This window comes from Saimiri boliviensis, chromosome 1, assembly GCF_048565385.1.
Source record: "Saimiri boliviensis isolate mSaiBol1 chromosome 1, mSaiBol1.pri, whole genome shotgun sequence".
NCBI lineage: Eukaryota > Metazoa > Chordata > Mammalia > Primates > Cebidae > Saimiri > Saimiri boliviensis.
Genome location: NC_133449.1, coordinates 274877261 through 274896804, shown reverse-complemented (window position 1 = coordinate 274896804; position 19544 = coordinate 274877261). Strand labels below are relative to the sequence as shown.

At 32.6% G+C, this 19544-nt stretch overlaps 1 protein-coding gene across 1 annotated transcript in view; it reads right to left on the bottom strand.

The window, feature by feature from the left end:
- CDH9 (cadherin 9) overlaps positions 1-19237 on the bottom strand; it is a 167985-nt gene extending 148748 nt beyond the window's left edge. Inside the window, exon 1 of the mRNA XM_010331608.3 lies at positions 18942-19237. The gene's annotated coding sequence lies outside the window, so the exon portion shown is untranslated. The remainder of the gene's footprint in view (positions 1-18941) is intronic.
- Between the last annotated feature and the right edge of the window lie 307 nt (positions 19238-19544).

Below are 19544 nucleotides of genomic sequence, written 5' to 3'. Positions count from 1 at the left end.
TAAGATTTTATATAACACCCAGAATATCATTGGCAAAGAGATCCTGTGTGCTAATTTCATGTGGTTTATATAGCACAGCTGCCCTTCATGTTCCCCATACACTCAAACAAGATACCATGGTAAATAAAGGTTCATTGCCGGAGTAAAAGAGAATCTGTAGAACTTTATTCTAAAACGGTATTTTACAACAGGATTAATTTAATTAGTGAATAGATTAATTTCCTTCTTTACAACATCAGAAAGAAATCTTTTAACTCCAGAAGGAAATCACAGGGAGAGGAAATAATTTACCTATAAATAATTAATTTTCATGTAAATAGACTGTGAAAACAAAATGTTTAATTCACTATTGGATATTCTGCTATTGTTACGGTTCCTCAAGACATTACATTGAAACAGAGGGTGTTGCTCTTTCGTGAATTGGGAGTGCTTATCTTAACATATTCATGCTTTTCGTATTACTCCCATAAGACTATAGATAACATGGTTAATAATAGTAATTTCTTATGTGTCTAGTATCTGAAGTGCCTTTCAGAGAATTTTTTAAAGATACAAGCCAATGAAATAACAAACAAGCACAGAATTTTGGAAACATGCCAATATATAATCTCTCAAAGAAATAACTGATTGTACTTTTTTTAAATCTGGTTTTTCACAAATCGAGTTTGTTAATGGATTCATTGGACATTAGAATAATTTTTTCTTTGATTTCAACATTTATCTTTAAAATTGTCAGGCTGACATATACACCTTGTCTCTTCAAGGAATTGAACAGTTATAGTGACAAATTTCTCCATACCATACAATTCGTTGATATAAAAATGATTTGTATATGAGAATAGTATCAAATACAGTACAATTTCATAGTTGCAGAAGCATATATAATGAGTTCAATCAAATGAGTTGATTACTAATTGAATTAGTTGTACCACACAAATAGTTTAAAGTAGATAACTGATGACTGAAATACATGTTTCTTTTAGGTGGTTGATAACTGAATTTGTTTCCAGGTAATGATATATGTGACTGTCTTGATTACACACTTGAAGCAAACTTTTTAAGACAGGGTAAACAAATACATTTCTAAATTTGTGGGACAAAAATACTGATATCAATGTGGGGAAATTTAGGTAATATGTAAGTCAACAACACAGACTCAGTAGTTCTGATGCCAAACAGGTCACTAACACAGAGGACTCCACATCTCAGAAAAGGCTTTCAAAGAGGCCAGGTGTGAGGCCATGATATTTAGGCTTTTGATACTTACAAGAAGTTCCGTTATTTCCATTGTTCTTTTTTATTTCCTTATAAGACAGAAGCTTATTACCAAAACGGTTGAAAATTTAATAATGCTGTTTTCAAGTATAGTTTTAAATGACTTTGAAACTGAAAGAGTCCTTAGATGTCTTCTAGCCTCCTTCCATCATTTTAAATTGAAGATGTTAAGTTCCAGTGTGGTAAATGAATGCAAAATCCCTCTCTCTGATCTTTTTACTCCCATCCATTGCTCTCTTTACTATATTAATGGTGTAATATACATGATACAGTATAATTCCACCATCTACAATTTGGGAAAGGATTAGTTAATTCTACTTTAATACTTGAAGACAGAATAGACACTTTGCATAAATAAATTCTTTCTTTTCTAAATGAGAGACTTAGTTGACTCGTCATATTTTTCTTTAAGAAAGATTTTCATAGAAAACCAGGCCCAATCACAGTAGCAAATTCAATGGTAGTCATTTTTCTGTTTGTTACTCATGCTTAATACAATATCATACTTTACATGTAAAGGATTATAAATCAAAAGTAATTTTGTAAAAGTATATAGATTCTCATTGATAATGCATTCGTATTTATATAATTACTCCATTAAGCTTGGATTCTAGTCTTTTTGTTTGTTTGTTTGTTTCTTTCTTTCTTTCTTTCTGCAGGGTCATTTTTTAAGCAACTTCTCAGTGTCTTGGTATTCTTACCTGTAAAATCAGTTAATTAGTTCAAAAGAAAATTTGCTTTCTTCTTGCTGTAATAATCCCTGACCATATTGAATTATTATTTTCTTAACTTAACGATCTTTTATCCAACAGAGGTGACATCTTGTAAGATTAACATTTTTATTTAAAAATAGTGTGTAAGGGCCAGTCATGGTGGCTCACAGCTGTAATCCCAGCACTTTGGGAGGCCGAAGCCAGGGGATCACCTGAGGCAAGGAGTTCGAGATCAGCCTGGTCAACATGGTGAAACTCCATTGCTATTAAAAATACAAAACTTAGTTGGTCATGGTGGTGGGCACCTGCAATCCCATCTACTCAGGAGACTGAGGGAGGAGAATTACTTCCACTGGGAGGCAGAAGTTGCAGTAAGCCGAGATCATGCCACTACACTCCAACCTGGGTGATAAAGCAAGACTCTCTCAAAAAGGGAGGAAGGAAGGAAGGAAGAAAGAAAGAAAATATAGCATTTAATATCATTAGAAATCATTTTAACATGACCCTATTTTTATTAATGATGGAAACTGGACAAATATTTTCACAGAACCATATTTTTCATATATATTCAAATATATTTTTCATACTTTCATAAATAGGAGTATTTTTTATTTTCTGTGCCCTTGGAAAGTATGAGTGCTTGCATAATTTTTAAGAATTTTCCAAGTTTTTCAATATGTTCATATTGTTACTCCCACTCTGCATTCGTGATTAATCATATGGCATTTTTTAAAGCCAGTGTAAATTTCTTTTGAAAAAATATAGTATCCCATCAAGTAAGTCCCTAGTCAGGACAAAACTTCAATCATTTATTTGGTGGTATAATTATGTTTTGTTTTCCACCTTCTTAAGAGTCTAGGCAAGAAAAACTAAAATGTGTAAGAAAAAATGTTTCTACTTTTCCCAAATACAGTAGGAAAATTATTTTAAGACACAAACTGTCAGCTTGAGTAAATAAATGAGTGAATATAATAATAATAAACACAAGTAATAAACTCTTTGATGCTTGCATTACCACAATCATTAACGACAATTGCAAGAATTCTAATCATCTACATTTTTGCATGAGGAAACTGATATTTGTAGAAACAAAATAAATTAATTGATACCACATTGGAAGTAAGAGATGGAACTGATGTTTCTGACTAAGAACCTGAATTCTTATCCATTACATTTAATATTTAGGTATTTTCGAGTTGATTCCTACTCTGTAGCTGAAAACATAGGGTGAGTATTTTGAGCTGGGAAGATGCAGGAAAGTAGGAGACACGGAGTTAGCATCGAATTAAAAGTCGTGAATACCGTACCATTTACAACGAAGCATATGAATTAGTGTGATAATTAAGCAATGTAGAAAAAATAATAGTTTAGCAAAACATGATTCACCCAAAATACAGTGTTGCATTTCCTTGTAGAAAAATACTATTAAATTGTTCTGTGACATTATCTTAAAAATAAAAATTGGGCATTATTTATACCTTATAACATTTCAGCCAAAATGTCTAATCTATTGTGTAGAATGAGAGAAGCATATTAAGTGTTATTTTGGAGAAGAAGATTCTCATTATAAATGTTTAATTGGCACAAGTGGTATAGACCTATCAAAATATTGTGAGTAACACACCAACAAGTATTTTTAAAGAAAAGTAGCCAAGCATTCTCTGTTAAGAGCTTGAATTTCAAGGTTTAGTAAATACATGGCATATCAGAGGATTTAGGAGAGGATGACTGGGATCATGACTTAATACAGATAAGGTAGGGAAAATAACTGGAGACCAAACAGAGGCCTGACCAGAGTCCTGATACAAAGAAATACAGGTTACATTAGTAAAATCAACTCAGGAAGTTTAACTGGAGATCATCAAAAGAATAAGTCAGTAACGGGGAAAGAGAAGCCATCAAAATGAAGTAAATAAAGAAATAAAGGTGACCATGACACAATAGACAAAGTGCTAACAGTGGAACCTTCAAGACAACAGTTTCTGGGAAGTAGAGAAGAGCTGCCATCATGTAATTAGGTTCCTTTTTTTTGGAAGCTGTACTAGAAGGATGGAAAACGTTCAAGATAAAAATTACACAGACAGAGAAGGACTTGACCTTTGGTCATGTTTAAGAGAATTCCATAACAACAGATCTTTATTCCCTAGTGCCTCCATGAAGAATAGAATCTTCCTCAACATTCAGACCAAAGAAGCATCAATCCTGTTACAGAATTGTATTTTTTGGAGAGTTGTTAAGATTGTGTCTTGTATTATTGTAAATAAAGATACAGAAATTGACAGAGACATATACTAAGATATATGTCCCTACACTAAGATAGGCTTAACTCCCTTAAGCCCAGACATCTGTTGGGACCTGATACCTGGTCATTGGTTACCAGAGTGTCAGCAAATCTGGACTTTCCAGCAATGCCACTGAGATGGCACCTGTCAAAAGAGCAATGGTTCCATTTCTAAATCGTGGATCTTCAGATAAATTCTGCCATTTTCATTTCACTTCCTGGAAGTCAGGTTTGGCTTGTGAAAAGTTGTTAAACAACATGCTAAATGTGAACTGCTAAATGTGAACTGTCAACCCTCACTCTAAACTTTCCCTATACAGAGCATCAGATGAAGCCTTCATTGGGTTTTATAATGGCTTTCTGATTTTTGGTAGTCCATTGAGGAAGGGAGTTTGAAAGTTGTGTACTATTAATGATTGTCTATCTATGTCCTGCCTGAAATACCATGATTGTTTATGGAAAGTATCTTTAATAAAGCTGGATAAAGTTTGGCTTGGGAAAAAAAAATCCCACTTCCTGCCTTAGCTTCAGTGAGTCTTTAACTTATAACCAGGAGGCACTGGAGAACAAAGTTTTTGGACACTCAAAGTTAAAATTTTAATGTTCTATAGTAGCTGCTTGAATTTTCTGTTTGAAATTTATTAATTAGCAATATTTAATGAAACTCTAACTTTGTATACATAAAAGATGAACATTATATCATATTGGAATATCTTATTTAATGAAGCAAGAACAAAAAATAGAAGAACGTAGGTTTTAGTAAATAAAACACTGAAATAAGAAATGGAAAGTGTCCAGTGCACATTCTTATTATAAGTTTATAATTACTGAGATAAGCGTAATACAACAATGTGAGGTTTATGAATTAAATTAACTAGAGTTAGACCTGTATGCTAATATGAGTAAAGTTTGTTAACATATCAGGGCTGTTGCACCTGTCATTTTTACTACCCCAAATGGTGTATGTCGTAATATTTTCTTCTCTGCATTTTTATTCAATTCAAATGTCACCTTCTCCAAGAAAACTCCCTCACCATCTTCATGAAGCTCTACTTACCTCTCCAGTCACTCTCCATAATACCACCTGTTTCCACAGCATTTAAAAATATCTTTAATTATCCTTTTTATTATTTATATCTAGAAAATACCTTTTTTGTGATTAGAAACGTTGTATCATGCTCACTGCTATAATATTGGTATCCAGAAAAATGTTTCATGCATAGCAAAGTTTGAAAGAACTTAGTAAATAATATAAATTTAAATATTTTGTATATTTTATAAACATTAACTACAGTTGACAATGCATTGGGAAACTAACAAATCATTTACATTCACCACAAATATACTGTTCAAGTTAATTTTAGTGAATGTTACTTGCAAGTATGCAATCATTATCATTTTTGTTAGAATCACGTTTTTCAAACCACAGTCAAATCCTTATATAAATGAACCATCTTTTATCAGTTGTATTCATTTTAAGGTCAACAGTGGCACTAACTTTATAGTTGTTAATGTAATTCAAAAACTAAAAGCAGGCTGTCATAAAAATGATTTTAAAAAGCAAATTTAAATACTTGGCATTAAGTTATTTTGTGATATGAGAACCTATGGAATTTTATTATTATTGATTTGAAAGACTTTCACCATTCACTCACATCTCCAAGATTCATGAGTAATATGCTCATTTTAACTTCAAGAGATAAATGTAGAGTTTTCTATCTATGATATTAAGTATTCTGTATTAACTTCAAGATAATCCAAACCTGCAACACAAAATTGTTCAAAATATGAAATATTTCCATTATGTGTTGTGTCAGCTTGAGGAACAATATGATATGAATATTTACATTCAGACTTAGCTTATATAATTTCAAGAACAATAAAATTAATGATTAATCTAGGCCTCTCTCCTGCTTTTATACATTAAATTAATCTAGGCCTCTCTCCTACCTTTATCCAGATATAAAGAACCTGACCCATAACATTCTTAAGAATAATGGTAGTCATTAAAAGAGCCATCACTTGTGCCTCCTTTTAATATCCTATAATGAAGTTACTGTTACTATCCTACTTTTACACAGGAAGCTCCTGGAGCTCCAAGGCTTTAAAAGACTTTCTCAAACTCACACATGAGGTACAGAGTAAAACTAGTTTTGCAGGTAGGATGTCTGGCTTCAGGACTCCACCTGCCCTTACCCTGACTATCATAAAATAATGCTTACTAAACTTCTTGTTTACTACATTTTCTACATAAGACAATTTGCACCCAGAAATAAAGATAACCTACTAGCAAAACACAGTAAGTAAATGTGGGAGTTTGAAGAGATCATGGGTCTCCATGTGCAAGGGGCTGACATTATCAACCTCATGCAGTTTTGTTTTCATTCTGATAAAATTGTGTTTTAGATTACAAATGCTTTAATTTATCAACTGTTTATTAGCTAGGCATGGTGGCACGCACCTGTAGTCCCAGGCACGTGGGAGGCTGAGGCACAATAATTGCTTGAACCTGGGAGACAGAGGTTGCAGTGAGCCAAGATCCCGCCACTGTACTCCAACCTGGGCAATAGAATGAGATCTTGTCTCAAAGGAAAAAAAAAAAAAGAAAAAAGAAAATCATTGGTAAAACTAAAAAAAAAAAAAAAAATCACTTCATAGGGCCTGATATAGTCTGTTTTTTATTTTATTTTATTTTTTTTTATTTTTTTTTCTTTCTTAGATGGAGTCTGGCTCTGTTGCCGAGGCTGGAATGCAGTGACACAATCTCGGTTCACTGCAATCTCTGCCTCCTCGGTTCAAACGATTCTTCTGCCTTCTGCCTCAGGCTCCTGAGTAGCTGGGATTACAGTCACACACCACCACACCCAGCTAATTTTTGTATTTTTAATGGAGATGAGATTTCACCATGTTGGTCAGGCTGGTCTTGAACTCCTGACCTCCTGATCTGCCAACCTTGGCCTCCCAAAGTGCTGGAATTACAGACATGAACCCCGTGCCCAGCCCAATATAGTCTTTAATAATTGATAGGTACTGTTGTAATGGGCTGTATTTGGGAATGACATTTGAATAACAGGGAATCATATGAAAAAGAGCACAGAGTCAGTCAAGGACAACTCTTTTCCATAAAGTGTAGTGTCTGTTTTGACGAGAGAGATTTTGACTAGAGTGATTTTTGAAAGTGCACTTGGAGATAATTCAATTCCTCAAGTATTTCCTGACAAAATTCTGCTTCAAGTACATTTTTAGGTACTGGTTTATAGATATAAATGAAAAACCATATTTTTAAGACTCAGAATATAGCAGAAAAAATAAAATAAAATACAGGAAAAGAACCAATTGCCAAAAACTTAGATTCAAATCTGAAGACTACTGACTTACATTTCTGGATGTGATGGCGTGTTGGTAGGGATAAGGAGAGAAAGGATTACTTGAACAAATCCTTATTTTACAAAATTGCATTTTGTAGAATATATCAGTAGTTGAAAAAATTGTCGGCCAGGTGAACAACTAAAAGATTATTAAGATAATATGGCCAAAGAGGTATTAATTTTCTCAAGAAGAATGGTCCAAAGACTAAACAGCAAAGACCCATGTAAGATACAGTAAAGGTTATAGCTCTCTCAATTTGACAATATCTTATTTTAAAAGAGTTAATTACAAATCATGGAAACTTTTTTTTATATATATGAAGGTTTTAGAAGCATTGAGGAGTGATGAAAACATGACCTTGAAGTAATTTGAAACATCACAGTGTAATTATTGGGTTGTTTCCACTTTAGAAGCAATATCAAAGAGAATTCACTTCACACAGGGTTAGTTAGTGATAGGGTGCGATCTATAAAATATTTCTCATAGAATTGGAGCAATATGGGATCTTTATACTGCAGACAACATACAGTAGGCTAAACAGAATTTTCTTTGAGTGTATTTAATGCTATTAAATAGAGGTGGAATAAAGATCAATTCCAAGCTATCTAGGCAAAACAAAGAGAGGGGAAGAGAGAGAGAAAGTTACAAGCAGATATTTCGTCACAATGAAAAGAAAGGGGCTGGCATGGTGGCTCACATCTGCCATCCCAGTACTTTGGAAGGCCTAGGCAGGCAGATCATGAGGTCAGGAGTTCGAGATCAACCTGGCTAAAATGGTGATACCCTGTCTCTACTAAATATACAAAAATTAGCCAGGCATGGTGATGTGTACCTGCAGTCCCAGCTACTCAAGAGTCTGAGGCAAAAGACTCTCTTGAATGGGGGAAGCAGAGGTTGCAGTGAGCTGAGGTCGAGCCATTGCACTCCAGCCTGGCAACAGCCCGTTAAAAAAAAGAAAGAAAAGAAAAGAAAAGAAAGAAAGAAAGAAAGAAAGAAAGAAAGAAAGAAAGAAAGAAAGAAAGAAAGAAAGAAAGAAAGAAAGAAAGAAAGGAAAAGAAAGCAAGAAAGAAGGAAGGAAGGAAGGAGGAAAGAAAGAAAGAAAAAGAAAGAAAGAAAGAAAGAAAGAAAGAAAGAAAGAAAGAAAGAAAGAAAGAAAGAAAGAAAGAAAGAAAGGAAGGAAGGAAGGAAGGAAGGAAGGAAGGAAGGAAATCTCTGTCTGAAATCTCTATCTGAAGTTGTTTGAAACAGTGGTCTCCAAGTGAAGGTGGTCTTCCCAGTGCAGCAGGTGCAGCCTCGCCACAGCACAGTGCCTAAGATGCAGTAAGTGTTCAATAATGAGAAAGTTCAAATATATGAAGATTAAATAATCAGCTAATGGGTGGATGAATACATTATCACAAAAAAATCTAAAGCTCTTTTTCCTCATTGCCAGTCTGAAAGATAGGAAAATGAATAGCTCATACAGGATTCCAAATAGACTTCTCAACAAACCTACACACATTTGGGATATCACACTTCAGTGGTGGTGTTATGAGAAGCATTGCTTCCTACACCTGCAAATTCAAAGATGGGCTGACATTTCTACAACACAGAAATGAGACACAAGATCAGATTCAAGTTAGATACATCAATTTTGGGGCTCCCGAGGCCAGCAGGCAGTATAAAAACATTTTGCCAATTTGTTTCTTCACCCCCTCCGCCTCCTTTAAAGGTAGTAATAAATATACAAGGATATCCTTTGCTTTTCAAGGCTCAGTTTTTCTTAACAGTTCTCCAAAATCCTCATGAAGCTGTATACATGCAGGGCTATATTGCTGGACTTGTAGGCAGGCCGTCTTATTAGTAAAAAATACTTCACCTTGTTCTACATATCCCTTCTTTGTGAATTGTGACCTTGGCAATACTCAACTCCCTGTAAACTTCATTTGCCGTAGTAGGGAGTGGTAGAGGAGAGGAGAGGAGCTTCTAAAGCTGATTATAAAATACATTGACCCATTTTTATTAGTTTTCATATCCAAGGAGTTTCTCAAGTTGGAAAAGCCACTTTTTGTAACAATTAACTGAGTAATCTCCCAAAATGAATGCTAAGTTAAAAAGAGAAACACTTTTAGTTAAATTTATTCTGTCTTTGAAGTGGGAATAGGGAATAATGAACCAGGAAAAGTGGAAAAGCAGCAGGGATGGCAACAGAAGTAGCAGAGAAGAAGGGATTAAAAAAAAAAAAAAAAAAAAAAAAAAAAAAAAAAAAAAGCTATACTGAAGTCAGGAAGCACAGGTGGTCAAAAGCAAGTAAGTCATCGCAGTTCATAGCAAGACCCATCTGCTTTCTAGGTATTGCTGTAGATTTATGCTCAATTTGCTAGAAAGCAGTAGATAACACACAACCTAAATTAACTTTATTTTAGCCATCAAATGATTTAGAATTACAGCATAACAAATAGAAGGATTCAAGTGTGGATATCTTTCCTCATAGATTATAATTATAATTAAAGGAACAAAACAGGTAACAGCACATGAATCTAGCATAGTAACTATAGTAAATTAGTAATTCTTCACATCTATGTATAATTGTAGACAGTATATTATTTGATTTTTTAAATATATGTATGGAGAACATCTTAAATCACATGCTAACTACTAAAAATATCTTCTGTAAACTTAATTTATATGCTTTCTTTTCCGTATGCTAAAATTGGTTACAAATCTACTTTTCTCAAGTGGATTGTTTAATACTTTTAAATTTTTCTCACAATGAAGGTAATTAAAGATCACTTTCATACAAGGCTGATTAACAGAAGCCAAAAACTGAGAAAGAAATATAAATAAAACATTACAGAATTACATTTGGATAAATGATATACAACTGTAATTTTAATGAAAAATTTATATCACTGAAGGTTTATAAAACATCTTTTACTCAGAGAAAACCACTATACTGTGTAAATATATACATACAGAATTCTAACATGATAAAATAGTTACTTATTTGTCAAGATATTCTTTCTAATTCATATTTTATAGAGCAAAATACACAACCGTAAGAAATGATGAGTTCATGTCCTTTGTAGGGACTTAGTTGAATCTGGAAACCATCATTCTCAGCAAACTAACACAAGAACAGAAAACCAAACACCGCATGTTCTCACTCATAGGCAGGTGTTGAACAATGAGAACACATGGACACAGGGAGAGGAGCATCACACACTGGGGACAGTTGGGGAGGCTAGGAGAGAGAGAGCAGGAGTTGGGGAGGGTGGGGAGAGATAAAATGGGGAGAAATGCCGGATATAGTCAAAAGGGAAATAGAGGCAGCAAACCACCTGGTTATGTATGCACCTATGCAACAACCCTGCATGACCTGAACATGTACCCCAGAACCTAAAGTAAAATGCAAAATATATATATACTCAACTCAATATATATTTTAAGTGATTAGGATACATGTCTTCAAATCCATAATCTAAATAGAATTTTCAATCTGGGTTAGAATGTCCTCACACTCTTTCTATATAGGCCTTTTACTCATGTTTTTTTGCAATTAAGGAAGAGTACAATTTATGATCATTGAAATATAAATGTGGCCGGGCGCGGTGGCTCAAGCCTGTAATCCCAGCACTTTGGGAGGCCGAGGCGGGTGGATCACGAGGTCGAGAGATCGAGACCATCCTGGTCAACATGGTGAAACCCCGTCTCTACTAAAAATACAAAAAACTAGCTGGGCGTGGTGGCGCGTGCCTGTAATCCCAGCTACTCAGGAGGCTGAGGCAGGAGAATTGCCTGAACCCAGGAGTCGGAGGTTGCAGTGAGCCGAGATCGTGCCATTGCACTCCAGCCTGGGTAACAAGAGTGAAACTCTGTCTCGAAAAAAAAAAAAAAAAAAAAAGAAATATAAATGTAAGATATATTTAAGTGGCATTTTTACTCTGAAATGACATTTTGTTATTTCCTGAATGTGTGTTTAAAAAATTTATTCAATGTAAGACTTCAACAGACATAATTTAGTCTTAGGTGTATAGAATAATTTTTGTGCCAATGTTTAATAAAGGGTTTCAGTGATTCCAAAGGGAACGCTTTATGTGTCAACTAGTAAACTTGCATGCCTAACGGGTCTGGGAAGAGCAAAAGGTCTACGACGGTAACATTTTTAAAAGTAAACTGTTATGTGAATGTGCTACTGAATCTGCTATGGAATCCCACCCCATCTTGTCTTCATTCTGTCATTTGGTCTCTGTAGGTTTCAACATTAATCTTCGGGTATAAATGCTTATGAATTCCCAGTAGCTTGCTGACACATACTTATTTCAAGATATTCTATCGGAACAGTTCTCTTCTTAAGTTTCTAAAATAACAAATGATTTCCAAAGTTGAAACTTACTTTCCTATTTAAATAAAATAATCTGATATAGTTAGCTATTGAGAAATCAAGTTTAACACAGATCATAGGTCCAAAGTTGTGAAGGGTAGATAAATAACACACATATTTATATAATCTAGCTGTCTATATATAGAGAGAGATTTATAAATATGAACAGACTATTGATAAAAACTCTCCATTTTGATGTACTGAAATAATCTCAATATTTTTAAAAAGTATTTTACTATTAATATTCACCATTTGTATTTTAATAGAACTTTATGTTTTAAACTAAAATTAATTATAATTATAAAAATAGTTACTGATCTTTCAAGATATCCTTTCAAATTCATATTTTATAGAGCAAAATATTCTTTTTAAGTGGTTAGGATACATTTCTTCAAATCCACAATCTAAGTAGAATTTTCAATCTGGGTTAGAATGTTCTCCTACTTTTTCTATATAGGCCTTTTACTCACAATTTCTTGTAATTTAGAAAGAGTGTAATTTATGATCATTAAAATACAAATATAAGACGGATGTAAGTGACATTTTTACTCTGAAATAACATTTTGTTGTTTCCTGAATGTGTGTTTAAAAAGGTATTCAAGGTAAGACTTCAACAGACAGAGTTTAATTTATTTGTGTATTCTAAGTTAAATAATATTCTTCATTCCTAGTGATTGTATCAGGAATCTGATTCTAAACTAAATAAAAAAGACAGATAATTATTATTTGTATAAATAAGCATATATATCATTATTATAGTAAGTTAATTATTTAATTTTTGGAAAATTATGTATTGACTGAAATATAAATCCGAATCTTATTTAATGCTATTGTATGAAAAAAGTTGAATTCAAACCATATCTAATATGTTACATCATCTAGATAAACTGGCAAAACTTAGGGGAGACAGAAAACTATTTTCTCTCTTCCAACAGTTGCACCTATTCCAATCCCTTCTTAATACACATGTAAATGCTTTATTAAGTTGTAACATAAATAAGTTGTGACATTAAGCTAGAAGGAGTGGTAATAACAAAATACTTCTTTTCACTGTTTTATGGATTACTGTATATTGCATATTAGAAAAAGCAATACCATTTAATCTTTGTATTATATTTTTAATATAAAGTAAATATACAATCAAGCAAATTGTTAATTTATCTAGAAATACAACACATATTTAAGAGCCTATTGACTCTTAGGGAAAATAGCCAAATTTATAATTAAAAAATTTTATTTTAAAATGTGTTTGCTTTGTATGATACTTGACAAATGTATAAGAATTTTATTTCCTGATAATAATTATCTACTTTTTATATAAGCATAGTTTGAAATAGCATTGTCTTCTACTTTATATAACAATTTTCTTATCTACTGTAAAAGTGGGTGAAAAGATTCTATTTTTTGTGAGGTGTTCAAGAATTGTGAACATTCAATAAAGAATAATTATTTCTAGATACAGTTGAAAAAATAAAATTTTAATTTTCCCTATTAAAAAATTATCCAAGTGAATCACAGTAGATGGAGTATAATTGAGTTTAAAATTTTCCCAAAATAAAAAAATGTTCAAATGGTATTTTATAAATTATTCATAATATTATTAAAATTCCCTAATAAAAGTTATTTTCATTCCTCATTACACCCCATAGTAATTAAATATTATACTTAATTTATGTGAATATTGAATGTTCACAATTTTTGAATAAATTGGTTGTGCTTTCTTTCTGTTTTCCATATGTATTCTGAATGCACACACACACAAACACACAGACATAGCTACAGCTACAGATATACAGTAATATGAATGAAGACACAGATATATGTAGATATACTGATAACAATATAAAGTTATAGATAGATGGAGAGATAGATAGATAGGTAGATAGATAGATAGTTGTCACTCTGGAATTTAAACTAAGTTTTCTCTTAATTTCTGTTAAGTTTTCTTAAGCTGTTAAGTTTTCCATAACGGGAAATGGCTACATTTCCTCTGGGGCTTAATTATCCTTAAAATTTTTAAAAATAAATTTCTTATGTGTTCTTTATATTATAGAGTATTTATAACATATAGACATGAATATTTTAAAACATTTCTAGAAATTATGTACTATTGCTACAGTAAACTGCTTTGGTAGAAAAAAAATGCATTTTAGAGTTGGTTGATTGGTGAAAATTCCCTTAGAAAACTTTTAAGGCTGATTGCCCAATTTTAAAAAAGCAGTATGTTTATATCATGTCCTTTGACCCAGGAAGTGAATTACTGTTGCTCATTTGCCTGGATTACACTTTGTTATATGCATTATTTGTTGTCTCCCCTGTTATACAGCTTCCTGTGTATATCATTTTTTGTATGACTTTCCAAAGAGCCTATTTTACAAAATATGAGGAGTCTATTATGTTTTGGAAACCATATTAATAATACATAAAATATGTCAAGTGCAGTATATTCTAATACAAATTCTATTAGACATATGTTTCTTCCAATATCCAACACATTAATGAACTCGTTCAATCTTTTATATTGAAATTTAAATAATAACTATTAGTTACTACTATTTCCCTTGTAAACTGAATTAGTATTTGGAGTAGAAATTAAAATGAAGTCATCCACGCTCTTCAGAATTGTAGAGCCAATTTCAAAATCTGATATGAGAGGCTGGGTTTTTAATCCATATTTATGAAACAATCATATGCTCTGGTGTTTCATTGATCAATTAGAGAGACCAAAGATTATTTTGTTCATCAAGAGAAATACAAGCTATATAAGAACACTTATTTCTCCTGCAATTGGTTTATAATTTGCTAAATTAATAGGATGGGGGAAAAAAACTCACAAAAACCTTGAATGTAACTTCAAGAAAATATTCAGCTCTTTTCTTTCTTTTTTTTTTTAACTTCTCTTCCTAAAATATAAATAAATAAATAATACCTCTCTCTCTCTCTCTCTCTCTCTCTCTCTCTTTCTCTCTGTCTCACACACACACACACACACACACACACAAACACACACACACACACACACACACACACACACACACAGAGCATCTGGCCACAACACCCCATGATGTTTCCACTTTCCCTTCATAGCCAATGAGATCCATTATAATGACTTTTATGTTCGGAGAGGTGTTTCTCGGAAATGTTAATATGAAATCTCTTGGTCAGGCTCCAGAGATCCTGCTTTTTTTCAGGCACTTTGCATTTGTACTGCGGCTAGAAGACCATGCCTTACGAGTGCTAAATTTAGGAATAAGTGCATTAACATGTTAGGGCTATTATGGAAATGTGTAAGAGTGCTATAAAGACCTTTTCCTCACTTTACACTCCTTGCCATATTTTAATAATGAGGATAATAGTACTTCCAGGCAGAAAAATTGAAATGACTCATAAGAGACTTAAAAAAAAACCTTTTTTAGATTATTTATAACAATCCAGGATTGTTTTCAATAATATCTATCTATCTATCTATCTATCTATCTATCTATCTATCTGTCATCTTCTATGTATTTCTCTATCAATCCATCATCTATGTACATATCTATCATCTATCTATCTATCTATCTATCTTCTATGTATTTCTCTATCAATCCATCATCTATGTATCTATCTATGTATCTATCTATCTATCTATGTCTGTCTATCATTTATCTTTATGTATTTTTCTATATTTCTGATTTGAGGTTCATGACTTAATATACATTTCCACACTATATAACTTGACAATCTTGGATATGTAAACTGATCTTTCTAAATCTCTGCTTTTTTATGTGTAAAATTAGTGATGGAGAGAGTTAAAACTACTTTTCTAAAGTTCCAAAATTTTATGTAAACACCTAAATAAGATAATGTCATGGGTATTGACATCTATTTGAAGTATCTTTAAAAAGACAACTATTTCTGAAAACAAATATACAAGATATGGAGAAAGAAATTGCTTTATCTTAGAAAACATGCTTTATTTTCCACAATAAAAATGATCATATTTATAAATTTAGCATCAGGTAAAAACAAACGAGGCTCATTTTAAATCAATTTCCTTTTGATCCTGTTTAGCATGCTTTCTTCTTCCTTAAGAAAATTCAACTTTAAGCAGATCATTTACAAGGTAAAATACCCAAGAAACTAACTAGACATTTTATTACCAAAAATCTCACTATGAACCAAAATTACTCTGTGTTAATATTGCTATTAACTTGCATGTGTACGTGTGTGTGTGTCCTTGAAGTCTAAAGTGTTATATTGAAAACTTTTTAAGGTATCATTTTTTTTTCTAATCCAAGATTATTTGCACATCATATTTAAATGTGCCTTGGAGTGAACAAATCAGTCTTAAAGAATGTAGCAAATTAATGAAAAGTTACAGTGAAGCATCTGCATTAATGTTGAATAATTATCTATCTAGGCTGTTTACTTTCATAGAGAACAAGTTACAGCCAATGTTTATTCATGACACATTCACACATATTTTTTAAATTAACTTTCACCTTAATTTATACTTTCTTGCATACTATGTGTTGCCACATTAATTGCATATCCTATATTACATAATTACTAGGCACTCTCTAAAGCATTCTTATTAACTACACCCATACACTGTAGAAATATTATGGGAAAGGAGCATCTGCTTGATATCACTATTGATACCTAAATATAGCTAAGCCAGTAAAATAAAATTTAAAAAATCCAATTAACTTTACTTTAAAAATCTTGCATGGTGAATGTACCCTGAAAGGGACACTGCATTGGCTAAGCTTGGCATGTATAGGGGTTAGAGGAAGACACCAGAAGAAATCCCTCCATGCCAGGTGATGTTCAGATGAGCTTCTGATTCAACACATGATTTATCAAGTTGAGCAATACAACATTTAAAAGAGCAATTTCAAGATCAACTTTGATATTGTGATCTTTTTAAAGACAGACAGTGATATAAGACATTTTTATTTCCCTTATGCAATGAACGCAAAAACAGTAGCATAATTATGTAAACCATGTCAAATGTTTTTAAAACTATCAAATACTGTAATAAAAGGAAAACTTTTTTATTCTAGGAAAATTATCTCATAAGACTATTGTTTTTATTAGTACTAGCAAATCTATCTGACTTAAATTTAGTGAATTACTCTTAAATTCATACTACTCTAGGCTTTCTCTAAAGTATGTTTTTTATTTATTTCCAGAATTAAATTTTCTCATAATTTATTTTATATCCAACCTATTTTACATTTTTTTTCATTTTTCAAAACACATATAGGGATGATGGTATTTCAGCATGTCAGCATATATTCATTAAGTGCATATAATTATTTATGTACTCTTCATTTGAAAAAACTTTAGTTGAACCCATAACATGTTTGGTGACAAGACTACAAACACATGCTATTTACGTTACGTTCAAGTTCTTGGGTGCTATGTGCTGTAATAGCATGTTATTTCATCTTCCTTATCTTTCAAAAGATCTGTTTCAAACCTGGATTAACCAGTTTTATAGTTACAAAAATGTATCTCATAATTGACATAGCATTGCCTAGGCAATGGTGTAGTGTCTGAATCTGAAAAATAGGAAACATCTTCTATGGAATGTAGGAGGAGGTTTTATACAAAATTGAGAATCTTGAATAATCAAATTTGTCTTAAACAACTGTGACTAAAGATGGATAACTCTTCCAAATTCACAGATAAAGCAAAGGGAGCCGAAGGAAGATTCCCTACTGTTTGCAAAAGTTACCACATTTTCTGATTTACAAAATCATTCTTCCTCCATGCTACAAAGATTTTTAAAAGCTTGTGAAAAAATCATTAGGAATTTCATATACATATAACATAAAATATAAAAAGACAACATATCTCCTGGATAAACCACGAATTTCTCCTCAAATCTGAAGTTCATTACATTCTCATCAAAAGTTGATTATACAAATAAATGTAAACTTATTTACTACAGTTCATAACTTTCTTTTTATTACACTGTTATTATTTAAACCAGATTATGAGAATTTCACCCTGGTAACAGTTTCTAACCGTCAATACCAAAAAATTTTGATGACCTGATAGCTAAAATCAAGGCTTTTTTGATATGAGAATGCTTGCAAAAATTTATTTGATGTGAATGGTGATCTTGAGCATGCAATGGAAAACACAGTAAAACAATGCTCCACCAAATCAATGCATTTCCCACATCACTTAAAATTTTGTAAATGCCAATTTTGGCTTAGAAACACTGTCCCTCTCCTGTGGCTTTCATCTAGTCTTCATTATATTAAGACACATTTGCCTACAATAATGGAAAGCAATTATAGCTAACAGACATATACATTCAGAGTGCCGACCTGAGTGAGAGCCACGAATCTGTGAAGAAAGCTCTCTTACCAGGTAAAGTGACCACCTTAGTCCTGACATCCAATATGCATCTGTGGCATTTTTACTATTCATATTTTATTTCATTTATAATATTGAAAATAAAGAAAGCATTTCTTATTCAATTATAAATAAAAATGCCCTTATTTTTGACAGTTTTGACTCAAATAATTTAAAGTTATGAGAAGACCAGCGTCCATTTCAAATTAATATAATATTCATATACCTGAACACACAAATATGTGAGTAATTGAAAGCCACCACAATCAACTGATACAATTTTAAGTTTAGTTTTAATTTTACAACCATATTCCAGATGCAAATTTGAGGACTATATAAAGAGCTTGAGTAGGTATCAGCTTTGTAAAAGTGAAATAGGAAGCAAATGTTGCAAGTTTTCTCACTGAGCATATAAACATTTTATTCAAATACTATAAAATGTATTCTTACATGCTTCCAAATGTTGAGAGGGAGAGAGAGAGAGCAAAATATAGCAACTAGGAGAAAAGCAATATTTGTACTACTTCAGTATAAGAAAGCAAAAACTGAAGAGCATATATTGTCAAGCAAAGTAAATAACACTTACCTTGCTTAACAATGGAACTGAGTTTAGCACTGCTCAGCACTGACAATTCCGTTGTTGCTTCTGTCTCAGTCCTTCTCTTCTCTTTTTATAGTATCTTCACAGCTGAATCTTCATGCATCTCAGTGTGGCTTTCTCTTCGAGCATCACTTTTAACTCAGACAGGCAGGAAGCTGAAGCCAAAGGAACTCTCTATCTGATTGGTTTCCATTCAGCGTTTCTGATTAATAAGAGACGTCCCTCAAATAGGAAGATACTGCCGCTGATGGCGCTGCAGGGCTCCAGGTTTGGGCTTGGGGGAGTGAAGACCTCTCTGGGCACAGTGATTTGAAAGCGAATGAAGTGGGAGGACTCAGAAAGGAGGGCTTTGTCAAAGACCCCACGTAAGAGAAAACAATCTCGTGTTTTTAGTCCCGGTTAATCAGCTCTCCTTAATCTGTTTGCAATTGGGAGAAAGAGGTCACAGCATGTCTGTAACCTGTAAATCATCTGTAGAAAACATATATCACAGGGAGAGTGCCGTTGCTCAAAAGGAATTTTGTGTATGGTTTCTGCAGAATTTACTACTACCTATTTCAATTCAGTGTCAAAATGTCAAGTTTAAGA